Source organism: Artemia sp. Qi Xiang Cuo, chromosome 15, assembly GCF_049724085.1.
Source record: "Artemia sp. Qi Xiang Cuo chromosome 15, ASM4972408v1, whole genome shotgun sequence".
Classification (NCBI taxonomy): Eukaryota; Metazoa; Arthropoda; class Branchiopoda; order Anostraca; family Artemiidae; genus Artemia; species Artemia sp. Qi Xiang Cuo.
In genome coordinates this window covers 14,354,737-14,367,282 of record NC_142808.1, presented here as the reverse complement: position 1 = coordinate 14,367,282, position 12,546 = coordinate 14,354,737, and the positions used below count along the sequence as shown (strand labels likewise).

The 12,546-nt window shown below is 38.2% G+C and overlaps 1 protein-coding gene across 1 annotated transcript in view; it reads left to right on the top strand.

Annotated features, from left to right (window-relative positions):
- Nucleotides 1–265: 265 nt before the first annotated feature.
- The window catches only part of LOC148943361 (beta-1,3-galactosyltransferase 1-like), a 42,335-nt gene continuing 30,054 nt past the window's right edge, over nucleotides 266–12,546 (top strand). The window contains exon 1 of the mRNA XM_089101381.1: nucleotides 266–295. The gene's annotated coding sequence lies outside the window, so the exon portion shown is untranslated. The remainder of the gene's footprint in view (nucleotides 296–12,546) is intronic.

Below are 12,546 nucleotides of genomic sequence, written 5' to 3'. Positions count from 1 at the left end.
TGGCTTAAAAATTTTACTAATTTTAAAGAATCTAAGCAGGTTCATCGGTAGGAAGATGCAGCAGATATCTGAACCAGAGAATCGTCTTTTGTGCAGCCTTCTGGGACAAGGAGGACTAGGAAGTCATACTTAGCAAGCGGCCATTGCTGGCAAATTCTTTCCATCGTATTCCCTCAATTCTCCACTTTTTTCGAAGGTTTTGGAAAATGGTAGCGGCTACACTGAGCTTCAAAACTGGCAGATTATTTAAATAGCTATCTCGAGACTTTGTCGCAAATTCCAGAGTCCTCAAAAGGTAAACCTTGAAAGAATATATTGCACAGAATAGGTTTTGCCTTGTACATTTATTACTAATTTATAGGCTAATATGTAACCATCGTTTAGGCTAAAATTTATTTGGGACAATTTGATCAGTTTAAGGAAGATGAATATTTGCATTTTGTTTCAATTTTCTCTTTTCCAACTAAATAGCATAAAGGACTGGCTGTTCTTAAAAAATACCTGACAATTTTGGTAGATCTTTATAAACTTTTGACAATGCTCTGTTATGGAGGCTATTTTGAAAGTATAGTGGCTCTCAGCCTAAGCTAGATGAATAAAACACAATTATTGATATAGGCTATGCCAGAGGCATCCTGAGGCTCATTTTACTGGGGGGGGGGGAGGGGAAATTCGTAAATAATACCAAATCACTACCTGATATGCCAAATTTTATTAGGAATAAACCAATCCTTTTCCAATTTCCCTGAAATGTTCCGGGATGGGTCTACAGGATAAAGTATGCCCCAGGAAGGTATTTTGAAGTTCATACCTCCACTCTTTCTCCCTCTGGAGGGTCCTGACCTTTAAAAATCCTTGTGTTATAAAAGTGAAACCTTGCAAAATAGATCTTCTGCTCAAATGAAGTACAACAAAACTGTTTTCAGCTTCACAACTTTTCTCAATCTCAATTTGTGAGGATTTAAAGATATACAAATGCATTTTCTAATTATAAAAAAATAACATTGAAATGACTTTGAATTTTACTCAAATGACAGGAATTGTATTTTCAGAACTAAGGCCACAGAAAAAGAAACTGATTAAGGAAAAATATTGTTTTGTAAAAATTTCAATAGGTATAGACATGTCATGTGGGTAAATTTCAGGACCCTCTAGAGAGAGAAGGAGTAGAGGTAGGTACTTCAAAACACCTTCCCAGGACATACTTTAACCTCTAGACCTATCCCTGAAAGTGTCATTTTTCTAACCTAACCCCTTTCCAAGATAGCCAAAAGTAGCTAAAGTAAGATAATTTCTTAAACCACATTGGCCTGACATCACATAAAGAAAGAAAAACGAGCAAAAATGGGTTTTTTATAGGCCAAATGACGATACTGAAAATACAAAGCGAATATTTCGAGAGGACAAACGCCTCTCATCTTCAGCGCGAAACGAAACGAAGAATCAATAAAAGCCAAAAATTAAAAGAATTAAAACCAACTACCTTACAACAATAACCGCGAGTTATTCGCCAATATCCGCGATTTGCACAAAATCCAAAAAAACATGAACTGCCATCGACGGATACTAGCGAGCAACTGCAAATCGCGGATATTGGCGAATAACTCGCTTTTATTGTTGTTTGGTAGTTGGTTTTAATTCTTTTAATTTTTGGCTTTTATTGATACATCGTTTCGTTTCGCGCTGAAGAAGAGAGGCGTTTGTCCTCTCGAAATATTCGCTTTGTTTTTTCAGTATCGTCATTTGGCCTATAAAAACCCCATTTTTGCTCGTTTTTCTTTCTTTATGAGTAGCTAAAGTAGAATTTTACCACTTTACTTCATAACAAATATTAACTAGCCTATACCCAGGGATAAAAGTAGAGGGGGGTGTGCCCCCTAAAATTCCAAGATGTTGCTGCACAGTGCCAACAAACTGGAATTTACCTTACCTCAAATACCTACCTTAAATTGCATGTCCAGCAAGATAAGGTGGCATGAGCCTCCTATGGAACATCTTGCTGGTGGTTTGACATGACTAGGCTATGGTTTGGCATCCCAGGTTAGCCTACATTCTGCTTGTAGCTTGTGTTTTAGTTTAATGTAGCTTATATGTCAGCATACTGGAGCTTTTTTTGCACATTCTATAAATCCCCCCTAACCTCAAAACCCAAGCTGCATCCCTGACTATACACTTTAATAGGCTACTGATTACAAATATACTAACTTTTACCCTTGCAAATCCACCTCAGCCCCCCACCCCTGCCAATGAGGCCAGATATAGAGAGATCTTAGCTATATGCCAAGCTCTGCTGAATTGTTTTGTTTGTGGTGCTTTTTGTACTTATTTTTCATCAACACCTGGTTCATAATGTTAATCTTAAAAAAGAACAAAGTTTTGTATATAGCCTAGGGTAGTATCTGACCCCATCAGGGAAGAGAGGTATGGTACAGAATGCAAGGGTAGTAATCAGTGTATTTTGAGTTACATTAAAAGGTATGTTCATTAGGGTAATATTTGTATTAATGGATTATTCATATAGCTAAAGAACAAGCTTATCTCTATAGTTAGAATTGTACCCTGAATCCAAATTTATCATTCATTTGCATCAGAAATGAACTTTGCCCCACCCTATATACACAAATTTAGGCTATATATTTGCACATTAGGGGAGTTAGGGGTAAAACTCAAACCTACCTCTATAGTCAGAATTGCACCCTGAATCCAATTTCAACATTATTTTGTATTGGAAATTACCTTTAACCCCCCCTCCAAATGTGCAAATTTTTTGGCTGGTTTTACATGGAGAAAACAGTTGCAAAAAGTCTACCATTGAGGATGGCTTAATTTCATTATTAACCAGGTTTTAATAAATCACAGGTTAGGAGATGGCAGGGGTCATTACAGATGGAGAGAGAGGGGATGCATTAAGCAGAGATGAAAAGTATTTGTTCCACCTTGGAAGTTTGGACACTGTGTCTTCAAGGAGAACCCTGTCCACAGATAGTATATTTTCTATTGGTTGAGCACACTGGCCCAAGAGATCATGTTAGTGTTTATACAGTGCTCAAATGTCCTCCCTTGTGGCAGCTTCTTGTAGCTCATCAGATTTAGCCTCAACAAACAACTTGAGATCTCTATGTATCAGCTTATTCCTGATGCCATTGAGATGTCAATAGGTCTTCATATCCCCCTGTAGTCTGGCCTGCCTATGGAGTGTAATGATGTCCACAGCCTCCTGTGACAGCCAAGGCTATTTGACCTGAACTTACAAGCTAAGAGTTGTTCTAGCTGCATTGGTGACTCCAGTTTTAAACAAGTCCAACAAGGCTTCAAAATCCAAAAGCTGAGACAGGCTTTCAAAATTGTTTTTAATCTCAACTGAGTACTGCTCTTTGATTGCAGAAGTATCAAGACTGTAGAGATTTAAGGTTGTAATGTGCTGGTTGACCTTCGGAAATTTCAGCTTAAGATGAATTTTGCAACTACAAGTCAGTGATCAGTATTACCCAGGTCAGCACCACAAAACAAGCAGCAATTAGAAACTGACAATCTCCATTGTCAAGAAATGATCATATAATCAATAATTTTCTTTGTGATGCCATTGTTACTATACCAAGTATGGTGATAAATTCAAGGTCTTTCAAAAACAGTTTGGAGATAACAAGTTGATTGGTGCTCCAGAGCTGAAGTAGACAGTTTTCATTTTCATCTGTTATGTCTTGGGTAACACACCCCATGATGTCTTTCCATTTGCCCATAAGTCCCCAAGAACAAGCAATATTTCACAGGGAGAGGCAGAACAGATCAGTTGTGTGAGGTCTGTGTAAAACTGGTCCTTAACATTGAGGTCAGCCTCACTTGTTGGTGCATAAAATGCAACTACGAGCAACTTGTACACTGACCTTTACCCCCCCCCCCCAATGTGCAGTTTTTTGGCTGGTTTTACATGGAGAAAATAGATACAGAAATTCTACCATTGAGAATGAATTAATGTCAACATTAACAAGGTTTTAATAAATCACAGATAAGGGGATGCCGGGAGTCACTATAGATGAAGAGAGAGGGTGTGCATTAAGCAAAAATGAAAAGTATATGTTCCACCTTGCAAGTTTGGACACTGTGTCTTCAAGGAGCACCCTGTTCATAGATAGTATATTTTCTATTGGTTGAGCACACTGGCCCAAGAGGTCACATAAGTGTTTATACAGTGCTCAAATGTCCTTCCTTGTGGCAGCTTCTTGTAGCTCATCAGCTTTAGCATCTATAAACAACTTGACATCTCTATGTATCAGCTTATTCCTGAGGCCATTGAGATGTCAATAGGTCTTCATATCCCCCTGCAGTCTGGCCTGCCTATGGAGTGTAATGATGTCCACAGCCTCCTGTGACAGCAAGGCTATTTGATCTGAACTTGCAAGCCAAGAGTTGTTCTAGCTGTATTGGTGGCTCCAGTTTTAAACAAATCCCACAAGGCTTCAACATCCAAAAGGTGGGACAGGCTTTCAAAATGGCTTTTAATCTCAACTATGTACTGCTCTTTGATTGTAGGAGTATCAAGACTGTGGGGATTTAACATTGCAATTTGCTTGTTGACCTTCTGAAATTTCAGCTTAAGACAAATTTTTGGCAATTACAAGTCATTGATCAGTATTACCCAGGTCAGTGCCACAAAACAAGCAGCAATTAGAAACTGAAACCTCCATTGTTAAGAGATGATGATATAATCAACCATTTTCTTTGTGATGCCATTGTTACTATACAAAGTATACTGATGAATTCAAGGTCTTTCAAAAACTGTGTTGGAGATAACAAGCTGATGTGTGCTGCAGAGCTGAATCAGACAGTTTCCATTGTTGTTTGTTATGTCTGGGGTAACATACCCCATGACATCTTTCGATATGCCTGTAGGATAAGCAGTAGTTTTGGTGTCCCCAAGAAGAAGCAATATATCATGGGGAAAGGCAGAACAAATCGGTTGTGTGAGGTGTGTGTAAAACTGGACCTTAACATTGGGGTCAGCCTCATTTGGTGGTGCATATTATACATTTACAAATAATCTCCCGTGACAGTGTCTCAGGCAGATATGCTGGGGTTGACATCTTAAATGAGAAGAAATATCCAAGGTTTGATTGACGCTTTTCAGTGCAAGATAGTTTTCTTTGCCAAAGCAAGCCCAGGGGATAGGTTGCCACCATGTCACCCAACCCTCCTTACTTTATCTGGACTTGGGACTGGTAACTGTGACCAGATGATACATTGCAGGTAGGGTACTACAGGTAAAAATAAGAAAAACAAATACAGTAACAATAAGAAAAGTAGGGTAAAAATAAGAGTAGGTAGAAAAATAAAAATAAGGTAAAAATAAGAAAAACAATCATAACAAGCAAGCAAACACCACTGCAAGATTTCAAATAAAATACTTTCAACAGAATATAATTACTAAACCTACATCCATGGCCTAATAGCTCTGATTAACTTATTAACCAAAGATTTTGTAAGAATTAACTCAGTCAAGCTAATTTTCATTTTTCCAAGTTTTTTCTTTTTTTTATACAGTTGGCAGAGCAAGCTTTAGTTCTTCTGAAACTGTCAAGAGCTACTGCTATACTGAATGCTGTCACCTGCATTCAGACTGAATGCTGTGATTATAATACCACACATATGTTTTCATTATCATTGCTACTTCAACAATAACAAAATGATAAGTACTAAGACAAGGCACCAGAGCATAAGTAAGTTAACTGTTTTTTAAGCAGGACTCCAATGGGTTTAAATTCCCTCCCCTAAAACAGATTTTTTCTTCACAAATTTAATTAAATTTAACACATTCAACATTTATAAATTCTGCCAACAAAGAGAAATCTACATACAAGTAGGCTATGCATAACTTTCTCCAGTAGTAATTGAAACCAAAGAAAGAAATTGTGACAATAATGATTATATCAGAGGATCTCCTAGTTATGGTAATTCGAAATAGATAAATATCAATTAGATAAAGACCCAACTTTGTCAGAAAATTAGGAGATAGCTAATTATTGTGGAACTTCTGAAAAACTATGAATATTCTCCTAGTTTTAGAGGTCCTGTTCCCACATAGTGCCACATTTACCTCCAACCATTCATTTACACTGTCCACACAAAATGAAGGAATGGTTATCAACTATTGTATTTGTTCATGCAAGTACTAGAAAAGCTTGGAAAGTTATTGTCTTTGACATGATTTGATTTATTGACAAAATACAAAACAACACATATGCTTATTCCCATACTGCCAACATGCCAGAGGCTATAAACGGCTGGTTATATAGAAGGGGTTCCATAAACAAGGCTATAAATGGCCAGTTATTGGAAAAGGGGTTCCAGAACCTCTCAATGGTGTAGTTTTTAGGACTAAACTGTGGTAAGTGGTTCTTTCTATCATTCTCTATCAATATAGTATCTCTCTAGCTGGAGGGATATATTTAGACTATGCATGTGATTAGGCTGTAAAATGGGATTTTACTCCCCAATTGTTGTAAAGTATTTTTATAGTGAAGTAAAAGATTACATTTGTATTATACTATTGGGTGGCTTTTATGTAAACCTGTTTATTTTAATCACCTCCTGTTTAGTTACTATTTTTATAATTTGAGCACTTGGCCTGACCCAGTAGGTTCCAGCAGGAGTGTCGTTTGAGGAGGGGGCAGTTGCCCCTCCCCCAACAATGTGGAAAAAAATTATTATATAGCTTATGCTCCTTGACTATCTGGATATGGACCCCTCTTGCCCTCCAATAAGAATGGCGGAGATTTGCCCCTGGATTCCAGCTCTATTTGATATAGGGAATTCCCCAGGAATAATATTTTTACAGCAAATCCTCTAAAAATGTAAATATAATAACCTGAGGCTAAAGAGAAGGCTGTAATCTCAGATGCTTTCAGTGGATCAGCTACCCCAATCAGTGGTGTGAATGTGGCTTTTGGGGTTTCTAAAAAAAAGCAGCAACTCTAAATTTCCTCATGATTCATGATCATGCATTAAAGATAAGGAGGCTGCTTGATCAGATGATGTCAGGACATTGAGGATGCAGAACAGGACAAAAATTATGATGTTGGCCTTTAAGGCCCCCTTTTAAAAAGTGTTAAGAAGATAGTTTACCCAGGGGCTTTTTTCAGTTTTGAAGCATTGTAAGAAAAAAAATTGTTTAAAAGTAGAGAACAACATTCGAACTTAAATTAATCAGTAATTAATCTGCATAATAAGGGGTTGATGCTTTCCAACATCTCACTCTCTATGCTATGATGACTATGTTTCTCATTGCTTCATGGTTGAATCCTCTCACTTAGGAGTTAATAAAAGTTTTAAAATAAAGTGTGTCTTAGCCTGTTACCCAATATTAGCTATAGTTTGGGCCAGTGGGTTGAATACTATTAACCTCAGAAGTTTGATGAAAATGTTACATGTATTTGCTAAACCAAAAGAAGAAAATATTTCTAAAGAAGGTACTCAAGAAATATCAGCGCTAGTCTAATGGTGTTTTTTTTTTATCTATTGCCTCTTTGGTTTTTTCAATCACTTGAGCTTGAAAAAATGATACTTCAATAAACTGAATGTTTTTAAATTCATTTCTGCCCTCCCTTACTTGAGTCAGAGTTTGAAGTCCACTTGTCCCCTCCTTGTCTACTGTACTCCCTTAAAGTTCCAGCTTGATCCCTCAAAGTTTCACTCCTGAGACACTGTAAATAATTAAGAAGAATCAGGTCCACATTGAGTCTTCCGATTTTCTCTGGTATGTGTGTTGTTTCCAAAGTGTAGTAGTGGGCAGCTCTAAGAATATTGACGCGGTCTTACCAACGTAAACGGTCGGTAAGAACTCGCTATACAACTAATCAAGAGCAAGAAATTGTTGGTGCAGCTCCTGTCCCCTAACACCCCTCCCCTTCATGACTTCCAACAAACTATATGATTTTCTTGTCTGAAAATAAGATCTTAGAAAGTTTTGGTCAACCAGGATCTAACATGTTCCCCCTTTTTCCATTATAAAGCTAATAAATATATGTGTAAAAAGTGGATTCCTTGCATAATTTCCCGCTCTAACCCCAGGAGCTCTGGAGGCTATGACATCCCTAGAGCCGAATTCGTAGAAATTTTTGATTATTTTCAAACAAACGGCTGTCTCAGAATTTTTGTTGCGTGTCTTCCAGAGAGGAGGGGAGTAGCCGAAAAGGGCATAGAAGCATGGCTGGTTGCCCTCCTATCACTTTGACTTTTAAACAAAACACAAGAACTTTTAATTTCCAATTAAATGAGCCCTTCACCCCTTCATTTTCCATGACCATTAAATGAGCCCTGGAAAAAAATAATACATAAGTCACTTTGCTTTTTCCATAAGGAAATCATTAACCTATGGTTTTACCAAGCTTGCTTGTGAGATATTCCCTTCCCTGCATGCAACTGTGTCCCTAACAGTATCTTATTTTTTGACAAATTGTATCTAGAATAATGTTAAGATTGTTAACCTTAACTAAAAAACACATCCTCCATTCCAATTTTTTCACTGAGATTACATTTTGTCCTACTGAGTTGTGAAGGTTTTTCCATGAATTTCTTTGATTGAGAGTGTAAGCGCTTGTAAAGGGGAGAGTGGTATACCTACGATCTATTTTCCCCTCTATTTTTTGATTCTAAATCTTCTTGAAAAAAGAATTATAAATATTTAATACAAACTTTAACTGCAACATATATTTTTTCTATAGAACTGTTTATAAATATATATTTTATATATAATTTTACAGAAAAATTGTATTTAGGACCAAGGTACACAAATTTAGTGTACCTTGGTATCAGCCTAAGTGAACTTTGGACGTATAGGCTAATAATAAATAAAATCCATTGTAAAGTTTTAGTTTGGTTTTATACAAACAGATTGTTAACATGGAGAATCAGTTTAATAACATAGATTAACAGGACTTTCTAAAAACAATTTTAAAAGTCAAATTTGTCATCTCACATTGAAGCTTGAAAGATCCACACCGAAGGACAATTTCCCAAGTTGGCGTTGAGATCCTCCGAACATTACTGGATGTAGTTCGTCATTATGGTTGTCCAACTTCGTCAGTATATCATTGGTTCTTGTCGCCAGTCACTGAATCTTCCTGGATAAACTTCTGGCTGTCTAAGTTCTTTTTTAAGTATTTCACTCCATAAGCTTCATTACCTTTTGCAAGAACTTCAGGTTCAAAAAAACTTTGTGTTTTTCTTGTAACTAAACTCAACCAACACAAAATGTTATGCCTCTATTTTGTTACTATCAGGGTTCTCAAGTTCGGTAAAATCTTCCTTTGAAGACCCAGGTTCTTCATACTGGACATCTTTTTTGTCCTCAAATTCTCTGTCTGAGCTTGAGTTGTTAAACACTTTTTTTTTCAAGCTTTTTTTTATTTTTCCCTTTCATAAGTTGGCCTACTTTTTTGGATCGAACAGTTTATGGTAACAAACTGTAAGTAAGGAGCAACCCGGCTCAATAGTAACCAAATCTCTAAAAAACGGAATTTTCATACCAATAGATACATCAAAAGAATCAAATTTTAATGCTGATTTCAAATATATAAGTTTCATCAAGTTCGGTCCTAACAATCAAAAGTTACGTGCCTGAGAAAATTTGCCTGATTTTCGAAAAAAGGGGGAAACACCCCCTAAAAGTTATAGAACCTTATGGAAAATCACAACATCAGATTGAGCATATCAGAGAACCCTACTGTAGAGGTATCAAGTTCCTATCTGCAAAAATGTGAAATTTTGTATTTTTTTCCCAAAGAAAGATCACAGATGGGTTTCACAAAGATCACAGATGGATCACAGTTTATTTGTTTTTTTGTGTTTTTTTTTATTGTTTATTTTTTTTCAGGGGTGATCGTATCGACCCAGTGGTCCTAGAATATCGTGGGATGGCTCATTGGAATGGAAATTAAAAGTTCTAGTGCCCTTTTTATGTGCCAAAAAAAATGGACGGGCAACTAGGCCCCCGCCCACGCTCATTTTTTCCCCAAAGTCACCCGATCAAAATTTTGAGATAGCCATTTTGTTCAGCGTGGTCGAAAATATAATAACTATATCTTTTAGGATGACTTAATCCCCCTAAGTCTCCGGGGGGAGGGCTGAAAGTTATGAACTTTGCCCAATGTTTATACATATAGTATTGGTTATTGGGAAGTATACTGGCGTTTTCAGGAGGAATTTTTTTCTAGTGGGGGGGTCGGAGTAGGGGTTACGGGGGAGGAGACGGAAACCTTTGCTGTCATTAGAAAAAATGTCCTACTATTATGAAACAACTGTTACTTCCCAAGCTTTGATTTGAGTTCAACCTCTACTCAGCATTCTCTGAAAGGCTCACCTGAGAATGCCCTTTGTCCTTTTGAAAGTATAAAGTTCAAAATACCTTAGGCTAGCTTTCTCAGTGAAATATGCTATATGTAAACAATGAACGAATTTGCTTTGAGAGGACTGTGGAGAAGGTTGACATCCCCAAGAAACATAATTACTGGATCTTTCCCACAATGCTGAACAGAAATAGATCTCTTAAAAGAATTTTGATCGGATGTGTTTTGGAGAATGATAGGCTTCGGGAGGGATTGGTTGCCCTCCATTCACGTTACTTGACTCTTGGAGAGCACTTCATAAACTTCCGACTTCAAATCAAATAAGCTCCATCCGATCGAAGTTTATATGACCGGCCGTTCCATAAAAATTCTAAATGTCCCGGGGCGTAATTCACAACCCTTGTCCCTAGGCTATGAGGGGTGCTCACACCCCCACCTCTTCATTGCTTGGGGTTGTAATCTTTACAATCTTCGGACTTTCCTGCATAGCAAAGTTACAGTGTTGTCTTTTTGGACTAATGTGAACAGCAGGGCTATCTCACAATTTCGATCAGATGCTGTTTGGGGGAAAAAAGGATGTCAGAGGAGAGGAAGGTTCTAGTTGCCCTCCATCACTTTTGACTCTTAAAGGAGAACTAGAACTATACATTTCCAATCAAGTGTGCCTCTTCTAAAGTTCACACGACCACTATTTCCATAAAAACTTTATACACCCAGGGCATAACTAACAACCCTCGCTCAGACTTTGGAGTTTGTCAACCCCAAAAACCTTGTTATGCGCTTTTGAACTATTTTTTTTTAACAAATGCCTATCTCAATATTTCTACCAAATGCATTTCAGGAAAATACGACGTCCCGGGGAGGGGGTGGCTTCCTCCAGTGTTTTGACTCTTAAAAGGCCACTAGAACTTATGATTGCCAATCCGCATGAAGTAGAGGTGACCCTAAAGCCCCCATGTGGCACCCCTGCTGCCACCTATAACTTTTTTTAAATAATTCATGGATGATTATGGCTGTCGGTCGATTTATTTGATTTTTTTTATGGATTTTGTCAGTGAGAATTTGACAAACATGAATTTTGTCACATTTTTTTATGTTTTTATGGACTTTGTCAGTGAGAATTTGAAAAAACTAGATGTTTTATGGTTTTTGTCAGTGAGAATTTGAAAAAAAGGAATTTTGTCACATTTATGGATGGTTTTATGGTTTTTGTCAGTGAGAATGAAAAAACAGGAACTTTCTCACTTTCATGGATGTCAACAGCAATTTATGTATGTTTTATGGGTTTTGTCTGTGCGAATGGAAAAACAATATTTTTCTCACTTTGCTGTCAGTCATTAATCAAATTGTTTCCGGGCAATGTTTAGTAATGTCTGACAGGTACTGCTCCAGGAATAGATCCAAGTCATTAATGTCTTTGCCTCGGGAACAGTTCTACTGGTCGAACTCCAAAGGATATTAATAACCCCAGGCCATGGAAACAATTAGGCAAGAAACATCTTCGAGATGAATTTTTTTCGCGCGCGAGAAGGTTTCCTATTAATTTGAAATGTGTTAGCACAGAGATGCCAATAACAAAGGAACACGCTGAATTTGCGTTTAGGGATTATTTGGGCGAAACAGTTTTAGACAGGTTATGGAACTATTTCGGCGAAACAGATAGAGACATTTTAAAAGAAGATTTTTGAAGAGATTTTAGAAGAGAATTTAAAGGTGAAACTCTGTGGTCGTTATAATACACAAGTTTCATTTGAACAGTGTTGTGAGGTCCTCTAACCCAACCCCAAAGGGTTCCAATCCTCCTACCCCAACCCCGAAGGAAGCCCCCGGTCCTCAAAGGCCCCCCAAGCTCCCAAAGGCCCTCCACCGGTCCCCAAATGTCCCCTAGGCCCCCAACTGCCCCCCGGACACTCAAAGGTCTCCCAAGCTCCCAAAGGGCCACCGGCGCCCCCAAAGGCCCACCCCAGACCCTCAACGGCCATCCCCGGGCCCCCCAAAGGCCCATCGAGTTCCCAAAAGACCAACAGGGTCCCAAAGGCCCTCCACCGGTCCCCAAATGTCCCCAGGCTCTCAACTGGCTCCCCGGACCCCCAAAAGGCCCTCCCCGGCCCCCAAAGGTCCACCGGGCTCCCAGAGACCAATCGACTCAAGTGACCACCAGACCACTCAAAGGCTCTCCCGAGGCACCCGTCTTTCGTTGATGTGT